The sequence below is a fragment of the Amblyomma americanum genome, chromosome 1 (assembly GCF_052857255.1).
Source record: "Amblyomma americanum isolate KBUSLIRL-KWMA chromosome 1, ASM5285725v1, whole genome shotgun sequence".
NCBI lineage: Eukaryota > Metazoa > Arthropoda > Arachnida > Ixodida > Ixodidae > Amblyomma > Amblyomma americanum.
This window is the reverse complement of record NC_135497.1, coordinates 263,888,041-263,897,681: the sequence shown is the minus strand read 5'-3', so window position 1 is coordinate 263,897,681 and position 9,641 is coordinate 263,888,041. Positions and strand designations below refer to the sequence as shown.

Genomic DNA, 9,641 nt, shown 5'->3' with positions numbered 1-9,641 from the left:
GTAGAGGTATCCATGCGCAACCAGTGTGATTATCTGCGCTCTCGTGTATATATATATATATATATATATATATATATATATATATATAAAGATCGGTCCTCCGATCGAAAGGTCGAGTCGAATAACAATGTTTCCTTAAATGAAGCGTATACTTCGATGTATATATATATATATATATATATATATATATATATATATTTCCAGAAAAAAAACAAGCTGTTCCGCCAAAACTGGCTGTCAGCACCTGTACTTTTACTTTTCCAGAAAAAAAAATAGTCCTATATCGCGCCCCGCTCGTTGCCTTTCACTGCTTTCAGGTGTTTTTTTTTCTTTCCATGTCAGATAGCGTTCATTTTCTGCATTGCACTAGCATTCCTTATGTGTTCTTTATTCTTATTTATCCACCCTCCTCAGCCATTGGGCTGCAGTATTTAATAAATAAATACATATTAATATAATACAAACAGATAAATAGTGTCACGGAAGACAGAGCGACAAAATTCACAGACAGAAGACGGGGTTCGGCAGCTAGCCCGCGCGATACACTTCGTCGTCGTCGGATTCCAGTGCCACCTGAGAACACAAGGGGGCATTTTTCCCCCTCACAAAGATTAGCACAAGAACAGGACGGACAAATGACGCGGGCGAAGCGGTCCCACGCGACAACTAGACGAACGCAAAGCGTACTGCACAATACCGCGTGAAGTACGGTTTCATGCGGACTACGTGCATGCGACCTCAGAGCGGGGTGGGCGACGCTGAGGCTGCACAGTCCCGTCTGGAATAACTTCGTAGGTCACTTCCGTGAAACGGCGCAAAACTCTCTAAGGTCCGAAGTAACAGCACATCAGTTTTTCAGACAAGCCTGGGAGGTGTAGCGGGGTCCACACCTAAATTTGGTCACGGGGATGGTATGTGACGTGCCGATGACGGAGGTTGTAGCGGCGCGCATCCGTGCCCTACTGTCGCTGAATGTGAATACGGGCCAGTTGACGTGCTTCCTCGGCGCGCTAAGCGAACTGCTCGGCGTCTGGAATGAGCGGGTGGTCATCAGTGCAGCACGGAAGCATGGCATCCAGCATCGTCTGAACGTCACGTCCGTAGACCAGATGAAATGGTGTAAAGCGGGTCGTCTCTTGGGTGGCCGTGTTGTAGGCGTACGTGACGTACGGGAGAATCTCGTCCCAGGTTTTGTGCTGCGAGTCTATGCACATTGCGATCATGTCGGAGATTGTTCTGCTAAGTCTCTTTGAGCCATTCGTCTGTGGGTGATAGGCACTGGTTTTGCGATGACTGGTGTGACTGAGCTCAAACACGTCCCGCATGAGCTGCACCGTAAACGCCATGCCTCGATCAGTGATTACGTGGGACGGTGCACCATGACGCAACACGATTTGCTGCATAAAAAACTGGGCGATCTCAGATGACGTGCCACGCGGCACCGCCTTAGTTTTCGCATACCTTGTTAAGTAGTCAGTCGCGACTATAATCTATTTGTGACCGGCCTATGACAAAAGAAATGGGCCCTGAAAATTGATGCCGACTTGATCAAACTGTCGACGTACGTCAGCAGCTCGGCCCTCCAGATAATCAATGATAGGTCGTAGGACTGGGTCAGCTCGCTGTCGGGTCATTAAGTCTAAGTGGCTGACAACTCCAAGAAAACAACTCTCGGCCTGCATGCTCTCATCGGCTAACCCGACGGGTGTGAGTGAGTGCGCGTCAGCGTCTGCGTGCGTCTCGCCAGATTTGTGCACAATAGTGCAGTCAAATTCATGGAGACGGAGGCGCCATCGGGCTAGGGTTCCCGCTGGTTCGCGAAGATTGGCCAGCCAGCACAAAGAATGGTGGTCGGTAACCACTTTGAGCATGCGGCCGTAGAGGTAAGGCCGAAATTTCATGGTTGCCCACACAACCGCGAGGCATTCCTTTTTCGTAGTATAAAAGGTTGTTTCAGCGCGAGAGAGCGTTCGGCTTGCCCATATCGACACATTGGACGGCACGAGTTTCCCGTCGATATGATCTGCTCACCCCCCCCCCCCCCATTTGGTCACCGACACCGCGAGATAGAGGGCTACGTGCCCCAGCAGCGCATGGCGACAATTTCCCAGTGGCAGTCCCGATCTCCGTCTCCACGCCGACCTTCGACGCAGCCCGAAAGCTCCTCCTGGATGGCGCAGCGACGGTGGCCAAGCCCCCACCGGGAAAACTAAAGTCAGCGATCTCCGGGGGCGAGGCCGCTGGCAGTCGATGCGAACAAGACCCCCCGACGGCGCGAACAGCGACCGACCGTGACTTAAAGGCGTCGAAGGCAGATACTGAACTCGAAGATCGATTCTCGCTGGATACACCCGCGCTCCTCGACGGCTATAAGATTAGTGCTTTGGTGGACACTGGCGCTGATTTCACGATTTTAAGTGGAAAGCTAGCGGCGCTTCTTCAAAAGGAAATGTCGCCGTGGTCTGGCACGCATATCCGCACGGCTGGCGGACAAGTCGCAACTCCGCTTGGCCTGTGCACGGCAAGGGTCCAAATTCGCAGCTCTACATTTGTCGTCAGCTGCCCAGTTCTACCAGACTGCTCCGGTGACTGTATCCTTCGCGTTGATTTCCTCCGGGATATACAGCTATTACTGACCTCCGAAAGCGCACTGTCACATTTTCGACCGAGAAAGCAGATCATTACATAGATGACAGTCAACGTCGCGCCGCCCTTCGCATTTCCGCCGACAGTGTTTGGATTCCGCCACATGCCAGCGATTTTGTGAGCGTTTACTGCGATGGAAAACGTCACGGCACAGCTGTCGAAGGCAACCGGTCCCTTTTGCTCACACACTGCATCTGCTCAGATCGAAGCCTCATCCATCTCCGCGATGGATGGCCTGAACTCCTGGTGGCTAACTTCACTGACCAACCCCGGCATGTTTTTCGTGCTACTGCGATCGCATTCGCTGCCCCTTAGAGGAGATTTCTGAATGTTTCGCGTTTAAAGCTGTTGGACCTGTGCGCCCGTTCCTTGACGGCCTTGATATCAGTCCGCATCTCTCGGCGACTCAGCAGCGAGAACTCCGTGCCTTCTTACTCGAATACACTACCTGTTTCGCGTCTTCGTCGAAAGTACGGCAAACGGCTCTTCTGAAGCACCGCATCATTACGCCCGATGATGCCAGCCCTATCCGCCAGCCGCCGTACCGTATCTAACCGACGGAACGTGACGCGATCCAAACGCAGGTGAAGGAGATGCTTTCGGATGAAATCGGTCAACCTTCAAGCAACCCGTGGTCGTCACCTGCCATGCTGGTGAAGAAAAAGGATGGGACCTTCCGCTTCTGTGTTGGTTATCGAAAGCTGAACAACATCACTAAAAAAGACTTCTATACCGCTGCCCCGTATCGAGTACTCGCTCGAAAGACTTCATCGCGTCCAGTACATCTCCTCAACTGACTTAAATAGCGGGTACTGGTAAATAGAGGTCAACGAGGGGAACCCCGAAAAAACGTATTTCGTTACCCCCGATGGGCTGTACGAAATTAAAGTGCTGCCTTTTGGGCGCTGTTCAGCGCCGACAACTTTCCAGCGCATGATGGATACACTTCTCGCTGGATTCAAATGGCAAACTTGTTTGGTTTATCTCGATGATGTCGTGTTTGCCGAAACCTTTGCCGAACGCCTTGAATGCCTGCGCACTGGATTAGATGCCCTTCGGTCGGCCGACTTAACGCTCAAGCCCGAGAAGTGCCACATTTAATACAAAGAGTTGAAGCTTCTTGGTAATCTTGTGAGTGCCAATGGTGTTAAGCCATACCCTGAGAACACTGCGGCTGTCGCTGATTTTCCCGTTCCTACAACCAAGAAAAGTGTCCAACGCTTTCTGGGTCCGTGTGCATGCTACCGCCTCTTCATAGCCGACTTTTCCAAGATTGCCGCAGCCCTGGACCGCGTCACGCGAGTTGGTAGACAGTTCGTGTGGGCCGCCGAGCCACAGGGGGCTTTTGCCGAGCTGCGCAGACGACTGCAAACAACCCCTGTTCTTGCGCACTTTGATGAAGAGGCTGACACCGAAGTCATCACCGGCAATAGGAACATCGGCCTCGGCGCCGCACTCGTCCAACACGAGGTGGAATTAGATAGAATAAATAGATAAGATAGGCAAACGGACAGAGACCGCAAAATTTGTTTTCAACGCCCAGAGCGGTTTTCGCGCCCTGTATTCACGATTCCTCACCCAACATTCCACGAACAGGTTGGATTAAGAATGGCAGAAAAATTTGCCGAAGTTGTCTTGTTGGTAGTGCGAGCCATCTTTCTCAGAAAGCAACGTTTAAGTTTTATGGAAAGTAGTGTAAGGTTCGAGGGCTGAAACCTGGCTTACACCGTCTCTCGCAAACTCTAGATAAGGAATGCAGTCGTGCTCCCTCTCAGTTGAGCAGAATATGAGAAAAAATAAAACAACATAAACGATGTCAGTTATGCAGCATTAAAATTGCTTAAGATCACTCAAAATTAGCGCTGCCTACAAATAAACTTGCGATATCAATACTAACATTTCCAAATAACCCACAACATGACAGGCCGCCATTGGGAACTGAACCTGACATCGTTTAACGCTAGGACCTTATTCAGTGAGGCTAGCTCAGCAGGGCTGTTCGAGGAACAAGCGGGTAATAAATGGGATGTCATAGGGCTTAGTGAGGTAGGAGGACCGATTAGGCGTGTGCAGTACAAAGGGGCGGGCACGTACTGTGCTTTCGTGGAATAGCGGACAGTGCGAGAACTGGGTGGGGGCTCTTCATCAATCAGGATATAGCTGGCAGCATATAGGAGCCGCGAGGAGACATCAGCTTTGCGGGGTGGTCCTACCCCGCTCACTGCACGAAGCAGCTTCTGAGCGGTCGGCGCCCACTGTATCGGACGGTGTCGGAGCGCCCGGTGCCGAGCTGCAATAGCAGCGAGCTCGTAGCGGCACCCGTGGCCCCAGGCCTCCCGGCTCCCGGAGCCGCGACTCCCAGAGTCGAAGAAGAGAGAGCAGAGAAAAATATATACAGAAACTCGGACCACCAACGCGGCTTCCGTACTCGCTTCGGGATCGGGAACTGTGCGGGCGCTAAGCCTCGCGCTCCCTCGATGCGGTCCAAGTGGTTCTCGTGAAGAGACTCCAGGGAAAACTTCACCACAAATGCGCTGAGCATGTCGAAAAATTCAAACATGCTGCAGCGCAATACGCCTCCACCCAAGAAAGCATGCCGCAGGTCCTAGCGATCAAAATTTGCTCTAGGCCTAGCACTTTTCAAGTCCGGACAAAGAGCGTTCCTCAAACCGAACGGACAGTCGTCCAATGTTCAAGAGCAGGCCCTACGTTGGGCGCCAGATGTTGGATTTTTAATTGGGGACATAAATACGTTCTCCCCACTTAACCGCGGCTGACACAGTTCAAAAGCGCTAGACCCCACCCAGTGATCGCGTACGCTACCGAGCGCACGTCGACCACGGCCGGCCTTGCTCTGAGGAACAAAGGAACGACACATTGGCTGACACGAACAGGCATTTATTGCTACAGCAACAATATCGCCAGCTAGCAACAAAACACGCTAAGGAATCGAGGTCGTCCGACTCACTAGCAAGGTAACAAGCGAATGTTCGCCCGCTCTAGGACAAGGAATACTCCGAGGCCAGACGGGACGAGATCCCGGAGCGAGACACCCCGCCACTTCCTCGCCCCGCTGGCGAAGAGCGGAGCTACGAGCGACACGTCCGCTTGCGCCGACGATCCCAGCTGAAGAGCCCTGCTTTCTTCCGCGCGCGAGCTGCAAGCCGTCTCTCGCGCGGTGACGTTTTCGCCCTGTCTTGTTAGTTAAGGTAACTAACCAGGGAATGTGCCCCATCTTGAGGCGAGGGTGCGGCTGCACGGTGCATCGCGTGAAAGCAAACCGCAAGGGGAAACTGCGGGCCTGATTCCTCACAAGCATTAGCGAGATGGTGGCAGGTATCGTAATTAGGCCTAAGAGGTACATGCTGAAGGTGGAGTAGGTCTACGCGCCTTCGTTGAAAGCTTCTATGAAGACTTCGAATTGGCAATGAATAAAGTAAAATCACAGTACACTGTACTCATGGGCGACTTCAATGCGAAGGTAGGCAAGAAGCAGGGCGGAGACCATGGACGGCGCCGTAGCTCGTGGTGAGAGCACTCGTCTACTGAGCCGAAGCATCCGGATGAGAATCCAGCTGCGGTGGCAGTGTTTAAATAAAGGAGAAAAGCAAGATGCGCCCGGTACTGTTCGATGTTGGTGAAATTATTCCTGGGCCCTCCACTACTGCACCTCTTTCTCTCTTTCCTTCTTTTACTCCAACCTTCTTCCCTTCTCTCACGGTGGGGTCGATGTATCCACCGAGAAATGAGGCAGTTACTGCACGTTTCCCCTCTTCAAAAAAAGAAAAAGACACTAATGGGATGTCCAGCACTGCCTATTCGTTTCCTACAAAAATATATATATTTATTGGCCACGATATTGCTCTATTGCGTAGTTAACGTGCTGGCATGTGCGCGGGCCGCCTTCAGACGACAAACAGTGCGTTCGTTTAAAAGGCATAGCAACGCGCAACAAGTGTCAAACTCTAGGTGGAAGCCAGGCCGGTGCTATGAAGCGAGCAGGCAGCTTACGCTGCTCCGTTCAGGCAGACAGAAGGTAAGCTTATCCGTCAGGCAAATGTGATTAAATAAAATTAGGCTAAAATAATTTCGGAATAGTGCGCAATAATTGAAGGCTATACGGTGTGCGCTGAGATGTCACTGAAATTGTGCAGATTTTGAAGCAAAAACTTTACCTAGAAGGTAGATGGGTAAAAGCGGGCACGGTTTGTGGCTCCGCACGGTTGATGATGCCTCGAGCTAGAGCATGTGCCCTCTCATTTCCTGCCAGACCCTCGTGGCTTGGGGTCCAGGCAATTTGGTGGTACTTGGTGAGGGGTTGAGTGCCCATGAGCCGACTGACGTGCTTGGAAACTTGGCCTCTCAGGAAGTTTCGACACGCGTGTTGCGAGTCTGTTATCACATGAGCGCTTTGACCTTGCGACTCGTAATGCCTAATGGCAATGGCCACGGCGGTGGTCTCCGCGGCCGCTGGGGTTTCGGCTCTCACTGAAGCAGTGAAAGAGTGGAGAAGCGGTGGTCCACTGCCGCCACTGCGTACTTTTCATGATCAAGGTATGCTGCGGCGTCAACGTAAACCACGTTCGGGGAATCGGCTAGGAGTCGGCGTAGGTTGGATAATCGCGCTCGTCGTCTGCCTGTGTGAACGTCTTTAACCGTATGTTTCAGGATCGGGGCCACGCTGATGTATTTCCTGCGTTGTTTATATAGAGAGGATTGAGCATCCAGTGCGCGGATGTCCGCAACTGTGCCTACTCGGCATAGGATAGCTCGTCCAGCTTGGGTGGTCTGAAATCTTAGTGTTAGAGATGCACGGATGGGTTGTTAGTTCTGTAAATGTGTTGAAGATTCCTAGTGCGGTCAGACACTTCGCCGAGGCGTTTTTAGGAAGGTGAAGGGCCGTCTTGTATACCCTCCTTATGATGATGTCAACTTGCTGCTCCTCTCTCTTCGTTAGCGTGTGAAAGGGTAGTTCACATGTGATTCGGCTAAGTACCAGTGTTTCCACCAGCCGAAGAGTGTCTTCTCGCATTCCCTGGTGATCCTTGGTAATGCGGCTGATCATTCGAGCTATCTGGTTTGCGGTGGCTTTGAGAGTCTGGACGGTGTGGGTAACATAGAGGTTGATTTGTATACGAAGGCCAAGAATGCGGATCAGGTTAACTTCCCTGATGGCTTGATCCTCGATCGTGAGGTTGTTGATGGGACCAGGAGAGACGTATCTCGGGTCGTATACTCGTGTGACCTACGATTTCTTCGGGGCGCAGTGGAGGCCGCTTTGAGAGGCGAAGTCCTCGAAGATCCGGGCTGCTGATTGTAAGGTGGTTTCTTTTTGCCCTAGGGAACTCTTTGTGGCCCATATAGTTATATCATCCACGTATATGATAAACACTACATTTGGAAGTGCTTGTAGTACACGCGACAGCCTGACCGTATCAATGTTGAATAACAGGGGAGAAATATTATCTCCCTGAAGTGTGCCTTTGTGTGGCATGTCTTTGACCTCGGAGCGGGTTTGACTGATGCCTATCGTGGCCGTGCGGCCCGTGAGAAACGCACCCACGTAAGCAAAGGCATTTTCTCCGCAGTTAAGGTCATTTATGGCTTGAAGGATAGCCTCGTGGGATATGTTGTCGAAGGCGCTCTTTAAATCTCAGGCCAAGGTGACGTGTTTTTGACCTCTGGGGATCTTGGTAAGCACTTCTCGCAAGAGCAGGAAGGCGTCCTGAGCCGCAAGCCATGGCCTGAATTCAACCATAGTAGGAGGGAAGACATCATTGTCTTCAATATAATTTTGGAGGCGAGTGTGGATGACCCGTTCATAAAGTTTTCCTAAACATGATGTTAAGGAGATGGGCCGTATGGAATCAAGTGACAGCCGCTTGCCGGGCTTGGAAATGGCAATAATTTCGGCATGACGCCAATCCCTTCTGCCAGAGTTTATCATTGAAGTAGTCAGTGATGGCTTGGATATGCGCATGACTGAGATTACGAATAATAGCATTTGTGATTTTATCCGCTCCAGGAGCTGTGTTGCTCTGCGATGCACAGGCTGCGGGTTGTATCTCGGCTATTGTTATTGGGGAATCAAGCGTGGCGTTCGGAAGGCCGTTGTAGCTGGATGGACAAGGTGGTATTGGAGTGCCACCAATGTAACGCGACCGCAAAGCGTCCGTGAGTTCCTTGTCGGTCCCATGGAATTGTTGACCTATTGTTTAGAGTGTACGATTTGTGGCGATTTGGCTTTGTCGGGTTCATTGAGACTGCGGAGGATGGACCAGGTTTGCTTGCTTGCTTGTTGTTGTCAGGAAGAATGAAAAGTAAAGTGCACAGGCCTGCCCACTGGCTCAAGTTGAGCCACAATTGCTACGACGTGCTGAAAGTAGGAGAGTTGAAAGATGGGATAGAAAAGACGGGCCCTATAATGTCCCAGGCCGATCCTGGAGGCAGTGCAATACGGGGCCAACCTGTGGCGGAGGCGAAGCAAGCTTCAAGCCCCTCCGCCATATTTCCAAAAATAAGTTTAATATCTTGGGTCCAAATGGGACCAGCTTTGAGCAGTACTGGGGGTTCCTTTCAAGGCGGCACAGAGCTGTACCCAATTTTGTGGGCAAGTTGGATGGAATATTGCTGAGCTTCCTTCGTGATGGAGGCAATGCGCAGGCGGAGCTGTTTATTGAGTCTCTCCTGTTTCCAACGTCTTATGAGTTTTTCTCTCGTCTCCCACAGCTGTAGAAGATGTTGATCGATTTCCGGAGTGACGGCCGTGCGATTTATGGTTTGAGTAGCGGAAGCATGAGTATCTCGTATGTGTCGTGTCCACTCTGTTACGATCGTTATCCATTCTTCGAGTGGAGGGAATTTACGATATGCTTTCCAATTACTGATCTTCGAATCTCCAGTGAAACGTCTGAGCTTGGGAGCGGAGATTGCTGTGCTCAGGGTGTAATGATCACTCCCTAGGGTCTCACCGAAGTTTGTCCATGTGACGTTAG

At 51.4% G+C, this 9,641-nt stretch overlaps 1 pseudogene; it reads right to left on the bottom strand.

The window, feature by feature from the left end:
- Positions 1-9,070: 9,070 nt before the first annotated feature.
- Positions 9,071-9,201, bottom strand: LOC144116688 (U2 spliceosomal RNA; annotated as a pseudogene).
- Between the last annotated feature and the right edge of the window lie 440 nt (positions 9,202-9,641).